General features: G+C 37.9%; 1 pseudogene; it reads right to left on the bottom strand.

The window, feature by feature from the left end:
- Nucleotides 1-706: 706 nt before the first annotated feature.
- On the bottom strand, nucleotides 707-1748 carry LOC127131838 (plasma membrane ATPase-like; annotated as a pseudogene).
- Between the last annotated feature and the right edge of the window lie 9747 nt (nucleotides 1749-11495).

Below are 11495 nucleotides of genomic sequence, written 5' to 3'. Positions count from 1 at the left end.
TAGACTTAGCACCATGCTCAAGTGTAGAATGCAGACTTGCATTCATGCTACTAGCTTTGTCTTCATTCCACTAGTTCTTCTCAGAAACTGCATCTTTAACATTATCCAACATATCTTCAAAGAAAGGTTCAAACAACTCACTGTCGGAACTATTCTATTTGGCACCATCATTCAACAGTGGAAAATAAGGTTTTGAATTGGATGCATTAGGACCGTGGTCAACTTTTCCTTTCGACGACCCTGGTATCTCCAATTCGAACTGTCCATCAAGAATATTTTGTATGGTGTCAGTTTTAAGTCTACAACATTCAAGTTTTTTCACATTCGATATGGACCTTCCATTGGACAAAGCTGCCATTATTCATTGTAGGTGAGACTACAGTGGATGGTGAAGGAAAGCAATTCAAAGCAACAAAAGTATCTGGAACTGCAACCATTAAATACTGAAGCATCTCAACAAGAGCAAACACCATCCTTAAAATGGTGGAATCTATTAGTGTCTCTAACAACAATTTCACGTTCAACTATTTTGGAGATTAACTTTGCAGCAATGTGACAATCTCCACAAACACGAAGGTTTTTGGTAATTCTAATTTGAGACTCTTGTGCATTCAAAAGAGCAGACACAATAGCTAACTTTTCACTGTGAACAGCTAGATGGCCTTCCTTATCCTCCTTTGTATAAATAGACTCCGGCATCTTACAATCAACCATGGCATCTAAAAAAAAACCTAGCACGAAGTGGAACAAATGCAGTTGAATTTAAACTTATATCAGAGCTGTTCAACTCTAGCAAGGTTGCAAATTCCAAATCACTCGTATCTGAAGCCATTAGTTTAAACTGTAATCCACTCGAGGAAATATCAGATGATTTTACTGGAGATAGAGCTGCATAGATCGTGTAGTTTTTCATCATTTGGAAAATAGCCCTACTGGTTAAAACTGCACTAATGATAACACTCAATCCAGGTTCTGTGAGGACAATATCAGAAGCACCTCTTGCGGCATCCGTAGCATCGGCAACAACGATTCCAATATCGGCCTTCATATTTGTGCTCTGGAAATACCCCAGCAAATCCATTTGTCTTCTCAATCAGCTCTTCAACTGGAAGTGCAGCAATACTCGCATCCTTGTCTTGTCCAAGCAAGGTAGCAGATGAGTACATACTAGTTATCATCCCAAGTCTCCTCCCAGTCTCCTTTGCTATGGAAAGTTGTTCACCGGTAATCATCTTAACATTGACACCAAGATGAAGAGCTCTCCGAATAGTTTCATCACTGTCATGCCTAGGTGGGTCAAACAGTGACAACAAACCAACAAACTGCCAAGGACCACCAGCGTTTTCTTTAGTTTTCTCAGGAACCTCCTGTCTAGAAACAGCAAGAGAACGAAGACCTCGCTCTGCAAACTTGTCAATAATAGCATGGATGTTCCGCTTTGCATCTTCCCTAAGGTTACGCAGGTTCATGATCTGCTCTGGAACACCTTTGCTTGCACGGTGCCAATTTCCATTGCTATCAATGTAAGTCAAGGCAGTTTTCTTATCCACGGGATTGAATGGTAAGAAATGAACCTCTCTTACTCCAGCCCTTGCCTCTTTTGGATCAGTTAGAGTTCCAACAATGGCGGCATCCATGGCATCCTGGTTTTCAACTAGCAGACTAGGACCCTTATTGTCTCTAGATAGCCTCAATTTATCTTCCTTTCCAGCATTACCAGCAGATAAAGCAACAGGATTCTTGGTCATCTCAATAAGTTGTTACAACGATTCGGGGTATTTAGGCTTTGTAGTAAGCTTTGTCGAAGCATCGATAAGATTGTGAAGTCCTGAAACAACTTTTGGTTCGTCAATGACCAGGGTTTTAAGAAGAGAGATTGAAAACTCTGTAGCAGCCTTGTTTCTTCCCCCGTCAATAAGTTTTGCCAAAACCTCCAGCACCGAGTATATTCTTGGAGCTGAAACTATCCGTTGCATGTTGGAGCTCTCTGAAACCAAGATTTTTAAGATTCCCTAAGCTAACAACAGCCTCCTCTTTATAATCACCAATATACAAGATGGCTCCATGCAGGTTCCTCTTCTTCAGGATCATATGCTTCCGCAAGCTTACCATCATGATTCGAACACGGTAGAGTTCGAAACAATTTTGCCGCTGCCATCTTAGTGATCTCCTGCATTGTCGCTTCACTGAACTTTAAATTCACAGCTGAAATATAATCAACAAGTTCAAGCAAAGTTTGCCTCTCTCCAATGATACGATCCCTGTTCCTTCTACTACCGGCAAGAACTTTTGGTATTTTCCTTTAACTTGTTCTGTTTCTGCAGATTCGGCGGTTTTATGCAGAATGGCTTTTGGTCGTAGTCAAAACCGTGCTCTCACACCAAGCTTCCTAACAACATCATCAAACTGTGGCAACTGAACTTGCAATGGGACTCAATCATTCTATGGAATCTGTAGCATGGTTAACGGTATTGGAATCACTACTTAAATTAAGGACTCATTCATTCCTTCTGGACCAATGCCTTGTTGGAATGTACCAGCAATCTCATCCACGTTTTCATTTTCTTCAATTATGTAGGGTGTAACACCCCTTTTTCTACCCCAAATTATTTAGCATATAATCAGAGTAAATAAGCACGCATATAAGAAAAGGGCGTCACATCGACGTTTTCGAAACTTAAACTTTCAAAAACCAACAATACACCTGGTCATTCAAAATAACACATTTCACTCATCATGAATATTCAAGCAATATGCGTTCGCAGCGGAAAATAAAGAATATTCATGTATTTCATAAGATGATCCATGTCCCATACCATGGTCACTACTTCAAATTAAATAAAACGATTTATGACATAAAGCATATCAAAATAAGATACGAGTTCAACATCGCTAATCTACCCAGTGTTACATGACCAGAGCATTGACTCATTACCAATTCAAACTAAATACGGAAACTCTTCAGCTAATCTTGAGCGAGCTACCGTCCACCTACTCCAGCAATACTACTCTGTAGTATCTGCACGATACCCATGTAAAGGTAACATTCAAACAGAAAGGGTGAGAATTCCAAATCATTATGAAATAGCATAATAAGGCACAATGAATTAAAACACAATTTAAGAATTCATCACACTTGGTATAATTATATCAATAATATTAACAGACAATTATTCCACATATTTCAATGTACATCACACTCACAACAATACATGCATTCAATGATCACATAACTATAGACGACTCTATGCAAGACAATGTGACTCTATGCATGTGGTACCGCAATGTGAACTCAAAGTTTCACCGCTTTCCGATTCAATATCTAGAATCCAAGCCACGCTTCAGATCCGGACAAGACCAAAGCCAACGTCTGTGTCCAATAAAGGATCACCGCTTAATACTACGCCTAATCCCAATCAAGGATTAACGTCTACTACGTCTGTTTCCAATTAAGGATCACCGCTTAATACTACGCCTGATTTCAATCAAGAATCAACGTCTGCTACGTCTGTTTCCAATAAAGGATCACCGCTTGACCATGCTATGAATGAATGCACACATACCAACACATATGCAATTAAGACCTCCTATACCGTCTTAACATCCCACATATCACCATAACTCACAATTGGTACATATACACATTCATAATCATAAACCTTTCACAATTCAATAATGGCATACATACACATTCATGCAATATATTATTCACCAATATAAGCCAATCATCAAATATGTACACATAATTCCATTCCAAAACGTACACAATATTTAAATATCAATTTTTCACTTTTCAAACAGTGTTAACCTGTTAACACATTTGGTTAACCTGTTAACGCAAGACAGAATACAAATTTGACAGTATTTCAACAGTGTTAACCGGTTAACGCCCTGGGTTAACCTGTTAACGCAAGACAGAATACAAATTTAACAGTTTTTCAACAGTGTTAACCTGTTAACGAATTTGGTTAACCTGTTAACGCAAGACAGAATGCAATTCTAACAGTATTTCAACAGTGTTAACCTGTTAACGCATTTGGTTAACCTGTTAACGCAAGACAGAAATTATTTTTTTTAATTATCATAACAGTGTTAACCGGTTAACGCCCTGGGTTAACCGGTTAACGCAAAACAGAAAGCTGTTCCTGCACTAACAACGAACAGAATGCAGAATTACCCACATTTTTCGCCGTTGGAGGACTTCCGGACCTCCGATTTCGATTCCATAAAAAGCTACACGTTCAGAAAATTACGACTCATCCAAATATAGATTCATTCACAGTTTTAACATAATTTACTCATCACAATTCAAGGGTATTTATCAAAACCTAATAATTCCAATTCATGCCAATTAAGGATTTCAACCTAAAACATGTTCCTACCCATTGACCCAATCATACTAACCCATAATAGTAAGGATTTCCCCCCTTACCTTGTCAATTTGATGAAAACCCTGACTCCTCGTTACTTTTCCTCTCCTCTTTCTCTATTGCCTTTAGTGCTCAAGTGAATTATATCTCTCACTCCCCTCACCTCTTACTATTTATGATAGTATTCTAGTTGGACTTAAATCATCTAATTTAATCACTAGGCCCAATAATACCTAATATTTAAATTCAAATAATTAACCACTCACTAGTCATACCAATTTAATTAATATAATTATTTAACTATATCTCATATCAACTAATTAATTAATTACCACACTAATTAAATTAATTACTCTATTATTATACTACCTCACAACCGCTTAATTACTTAACACTCCACATAATTAAATTAAAATATAATAAAATAATATAATAATTAATTCCTAAAAATTGGGCTGTTACAACTCTCCCCCACTTAAAAGATTTTCGTCCTCGAAAATTCCTCAAACAAACCTCTCCGGATACGATTCCCTCATCTTATCCTCGAGTTCCCAACCTGCCAATGGAAAATAAAACAAGCACCGACAGTGTTCTCACACACATGTCACATACTAGGGAACAAACATAACTAAACAACCTGGTCGGACGGACCGACCTGCTACTAATGTAACACATTAGTGACTATTGACCAACTGGTCGACCATGCTCTGATACCACTAATGTAACACCCCTTTTTCTACCCCAAATTATTTAGCATATAATCAGAGTAAATAAGCACGCATATAAGAAAAGGGCGTCACATCGACATTTTCGAAACTTGAACTTTCAAAAACCAACAATACACCTGGTCATTCAAAATAACACATTTCACTCATCATGAATATTCAAGCAATATGCGTTCGCAGCGGAAAATAAAGAATATTCATGTATTTCATAAGATGATCCATGTCCCATACCATGGTCACTACTTCAAATTAAATAAAACGATTTGTGACATAAAGCATATCAAAATAAGATACGAGTTCAACATCGCTAATCTACCCAGTGTTACATGACCAGAGCATTGACTCATTACCAATTCAAACTAAATACGGAAACTCTTCAGCTAATCTTGAGCGAGCTACCGTCCACCTACTCCAGCAATACTACTCTGTAGTATCTGCACGATACCCATGTAAAGGTAACATTCAAACAGAAAGGGTGAGAATTCCAAATCATTATGAAATAGCATAATAAGGCACAATGAATTAAAACACAATTTAAGAATTCATCACACTTGGTATAATTATATCAATAATATTAACAGACAATTATTCCACATATTTCAATGTACATCACACTCACAACAATACATGCATTCAATGATCACATAACTATAGACGACTCTATGCAAGACAATGTGACTCTATGCATGTGGTACCGCAATGTGAACTCAAAGTTTCACCGCTTTCCGATTCAATATCTAGAATCCAAGCCACGCTTCAGATCCGGACAAGACCAAAGCCAACGTCTGTGTCCAATAAAGGATCACCGCTTAATACTACGCCTAATCCCAATCAAGGATTAACGTCTACTACGTCTGTTTCCAATTAAGGATCACCGCTTAATACTACGCCTGATTCCAATCAAGAATCAACGTCTGCTACGTTTGTTTCCAATAAAGGATCACCGCTTGACCATGCTATGAATGAATGCACACATACCAACACATATGCAATTAAGACCTCCTATACCGTCTTAACATCCCACATATCACCATAACTCACAATTGGTACATATACACATTCATAATCATAAACCTTTCACAATTCAATAATGGCATACATACACATTCATGCAATATATTATTCACCAATATAAGCCAATCATCAAATATGTACACATAATTCCATTCCAAAACGTACACAATATTTAAATATCAATTTTTCACTTTTCAAACAGTGTTAACCTGTTAACACATTTGGTTAACCTGTTAACGCAAGACAGAATACAAATTTGACAGTATTTCAACAGTGTTAACCAGTTAACGCCCTGGGTTAACCTGTTAACGCAAGACAGAATACAAATTTAACAGTTTTTCAACAGTGTTAACCTGTTAACGAATTTGGTTAACCTGTTAACGCAAGATAGAATGCAATTCTAACAGTATTTCAACAGTGTTAACCTGTTAACGCATTTGGTTAACCTGTTAACGCAAGACAGAAATTAATTTTTTTAATTATCATAACAGTGTTAACCGGTTAACGCCCTGGGTTAACCGGTTAACGCAAAACAGAAAGTTGTTCCTGCGCTAACAACGAACAGAATGCAGAATTACCCGCATTTCTCGCCGTTGGAGGACTTCCGGACCTCCGATTTCGATTCCGTAAAAAGCTACACGTTCAGAAAATTACGACTCATCCAAATATAGATTCATTCACAGTTTTAACATAATTTACTCATCACAATTCAAGGGTATTTATCAAAACCTAATAATTCCAATTCATGCCAATTAAGGATTTCAACCTAAAACATGTTCCTACCCATTGACCCAATCATACTAACCCATAATAGTAAGGATTTCCCCCCTTACCTTGTCAATTTGATGAAAACCCTGACTCCTCGTTACTTTTCCTCTCCTCTTTCTCTATTGCCTTTAGTGCTCAAGTGAATTATATCTCTCACTCCCCTCACCTCTTACTATTTATGATAGTATTCTAGTTGGACTTAAATCATCTAATTTAATCACTAGGCCCAATAATACCTAATATTTAAATTCAAATAATTAACCACTCACTAGTCATACCAATTTAATTAATATAATTATTTAACTATATCTCATATCAATAATTAATTAATTACCACACTAATTAAATTAATTACTTCATTATTATACTACCTCACAACCGCTTAATTACTTAACACTCCACATAATTAAATTAAAATATAATAAAATAATATAATAATTAATTCCTAAAAATTGGGCTGTTACACAGGGTAGCTTTGGTTTGATGATTGTGTATTTTCCAATCAGTTTGCAACCCTTACAGTCTGATCATCACCAGCCAATGGAAAGAGAATAGAAGGAAATTCGGCCAAAAGTTTAGTTTGCCATTTATCTTGCGACAAACTACATAGAAATGCATAGCACTGAAGACTTTCAACCTGAACTGCAACAGGAACACCTTCATCTATGAAAAACTTAGATAATAGGCGGGCAGGTGATACACTGCACTGTGCAGCTAAGAAATGGAGGTGTTCACGGAATGCATGTTTGAACTTTGAGGAAGCAAAAAATACAAACAGATCCTTTATCATGCTATCATCCGACCGATTGCCTGACGATTCTGCTGACATCAAAGAAATCGAGTCATCAACTTTTGCGATAGTTTCACACAAGTTGATAGGATTTTGGTGACCACATGATGAACAGAATCATTTATGGGGACCTTTTCTATCAAGGACAGCAAAGCCTGCTGGCAATATTCATCTTTAGAACTGCAGTCAATTAGGGAGTCCAATAAAACAACAAGAAACTTTTCAATGTTGAACTCCTTGGACAATTCTAATAAAACCCCTGGCAAATCCCTTAGTTCCTTTAAAATCTCCAAGGCCTTTATTGGAAGTATTTGAACATTTTGGGACCGGACAAGATTGATTAAGGCAATAAGGGACAACCGAAACCAATGAAGATCTATCAACTCATTAGCCTCCTCCCGAGCAACCTCGGCAACTGAACGTATCAAAATATTCAAAAGTTTAGAAGCCAATGCAGCTTTATTCCCAAGTAAGCCAACTGTCATCAATGAACTGGCCTTGTGATCTGAAAGCCCCTTAACACCTGACTGAAGACCCGAGACCACAAAAGGAAGTATTCTCTTGACAATATCATCATCAACGGTCACAACAGTCCCCAAAAGTTCAATGAAAACGGCAGTACAAAAGCCAATTACATTCTTCGAAGGTTGAGTCTTTTTAGACGGAGATGCGTAGTTGCATGGAACTTCTAATACACTCTTATCACGACTGCATTGCTGCACTATAACCATTCTAGGTGGCGGTGCACCCCTTGTGCAGCAGCATATGCCCTCAGTCTCATTTCGCCTGCTGCAGGAGATTTCAGGAGCCAAAGTGCACTGTTGGACACACGTTTAAGTATATTGCACCCTGTATTAAATATTTCAGGATCCTTCAAATTAAGAGAATCTCATAAAGGGTTGACCAGGAAGCTTTTTGATTCTATCATTCTCTTTGAAACCCTTTTGAGTATCAGCAACGGCATCAATGTCTTACACAATTTCTTGTACTTCAAATTCACTCTTATCAATTTCTGAATTTCCTATGTATTTTGCTTTGTGAAGACTGTCAAGAGTTCCAACTTGTTTGTTTTTTCGTGGATTTCAATCACAAAGTGTGAGAAAATAATGAGAAAGGATAGAAGAAGAGAAGTTTTCATTGCTTTACTCATTGTGTTTTTCTTCAACGGTGTTCTGGTGATGAGATACCTTATCCACATGTCATGTAGATGGATGAATGACGTAATTGAAATATGAATGAATATGTGGAAATTCTTGAATATTGAATGGAATTTTTTTTCAATGCGAATGAAGAAAATATGAATGTAAATTTGGAAAGTGAAAAATGTAAAAAAATATGAAATAGTAAACATGAACATGAATGAAGGATATGAAGGTGAATGAAGAAAGAATGCAAACGAGTGATTGATGGGGAAAAATTTTCAGGGCCAAAATCGGGGTATGACAGGTTCTACAGGAAAAAGATACAGTTATGCCAGAGATATGAACAAAAGTCTTACCCTGTTGGGAATCATACCACCCTTGGGAGAGCACTGCAGATCTCCTAAGTATCCTTCCATCATCGTGAATGTTCACTTTGTTTAAGAACAATTTTGTGAAAGATTTGTTTATTTTGAAAACAATGATATTTTATCAATTAAGTCATGCAAAACATTTGTTGAGTTGAAACAAATAAGAGTGCAAATAATTGGATAAAAGCTCAAATTGATTTGATGGAATGGTAGTCTGCGAATGGCAAGACTCCATAGATCTGTACAAGTTTGAAATTGGTGATATATATTGGAAAGGGCTACATTGAACATAATGACCCTTTCTCCACCAATTCTGAATTTCGATGTATTCGAAGCTTCAGTCGACGACGAATCAAGAATTTTCTGGCGGGTGACAGATGTAGAACACAGTCTTGTCAGGATGCAGTTACTTGCCAAATCCCTAATTTTTGCCTAGATTGCCCCAGTGTGAGGTACTCAATCTAGCGGGATGCAAATTCTTTCTTTATTTCATGTCTCTAACTTTTGCCTGGATCGCCCTTTCGGGTTTTCAATCCACCGAGACGCTCCTTTTTGCCTAAGTCGCCCTTTCGGGTTCAACTTAACGAGCTATTCTGCTTTTTAGGCGAAGTATTTCTTGACTGCATCTGAATTCACAGGACGAGTGAAATACTCCCCGTCCATTGTTGTAAGTGTCAAAGCACCGCCTGAAAAGGCTCTCTTGACAACATATGGACCTTAATAGTTTGGAGTCCACTTGCCCCTGGAATCGGGCGCGAAAGACAAGACTTTCTTAAGCACGAGGTCACCTTCTCGGAACACACGAGGCTTGACCTTCTTATCAAATGCTTTCTTCATTCTCTGCTGATATAACTGACCATGACACATGGCAGTTAATCTCTTCTTTTCGATCAGATTCACTTGGTCGTAACGACTCTGAATCCATTCAGCATCAGTCAACTTGGGATTTGAGGGTGCTATTTTTCTTTTGTTTCTTTCTTTCTTTTTTCTTTCTTTTGATTTTGATTTTGATTTTGATTTTGATTTTGATTTTGATTTTTCACCCTCCTCTTTTTTTTTTTTTAGATTACATTTGTAATGCCCCAGGTTGACTGTTTTGCTGATTCTCGAGATGCAGCTGAGTGATCTTCTTTTCTTGCTCAAGAAGTCGGGAAATCTCGTCAGGAATCCTTTCAACATCATCTTCCTCTGCTTCGAATACAGGGAATTCAAAATTGGGAGATGGTGTTGGATCATTATGTTCAATGGGTTTTAGAATCAACCTGCATAATGATTTTGATATGAAAAGCTTTTTGGAAATCAAACAAGGCAATCATTATGCAGATGAAAAGATTGCTTTTATTCTTGTTTTTAGAGTTTTTTGTGATCACCAATTTCATGCAAAAAGCGAAAAGGGAAAACAAATGGAAAAACAAATGTTTTAACACGAATTTATTTGAATGAAAATATCATTGCACAAATGTTGCCAACAATGTCATCACTTCTCCTTTTGGCATGGGAGAAGGGTTTTTAAACAAAGTGATTATTACTCTGACTTATGCATGACAGTAGGAACATTCACAACGACCCAATTGTGGCAGATCCCGCCAGGGATGACAAATGTCAGTATCTTCTGCATCTTCTTCCCGAATACCAGCAGCTTCCTCACTCTGATCGGCGTGGATAAAACCTCCACTCTTGAACAACCCTTTTTGTTGAAGACCCCAGAAGAAAAGCCAATGCCAGCCCGGGACTTGTTGTCTTCAAGCTCGATTAACATTGGGACCTACGTCCTCAAAGTTCAAAATACCTGATCTCATAAGGTCTTAAACCTTATTCTTCAACTGAAAGCAGTTGTCCACATCATGGCCAGGAGCACCCGAAAGATACACACAATGTTGATCAAGCTTATACCACCACCGAGGGTTGACGGGTATAGCCGGTGGGTCTATGGGAGTAATCAAGTTCCGCTCTATCAAAGAGGGACACAGTTCTACGTATGACATAGGAATCGGATCAAAAGTGATCTTCTTCCTCTCATTACTCGTACTAGCTTGATTACCATTGCGAGGCTGGTTAGCCTGCTGTTGAGGACGATATTGTTGATGTTGATATTGCTGAGTTGGTCTTCTTTGTTGTTGTTGAGGTTAAGTTACTGGAATAGTCACAGCAGCGACTTGACGATATTGTCTTCTGTTCTCATTCCTCCGATGGTGCACAACATTTGTTCCACCCTCTCCCCTTCCGGATGCCCCAGAAAATGGCTTCTTAGAACTGGAAGAGCTTGAAGAGCCAGGATCTCGGATCTTTCCTGCTTTGATAAGACTCTTCGTTCTTTC

The sequence above is a fragment of the Lathyrus oleraceus genome, chromosome 3, assembly GCF_024323335.1.
Source record: "Lathyrus oleraceus cultivar Zhongwan6 chromosome 3, CAAS_Psat_ZW6_1.0, whole genome shotgun sequence".
Taxonomy (NCBI): Eukaryota; Viridiplantae; Streptophyta; class Magnoliopsida; order Fabales; family Fabaceae; genus Lathyrus; species Lathyrus oleraceus.
This window is presented reverse-complemented; position numbering and strand designations above follow the sequence as displayed.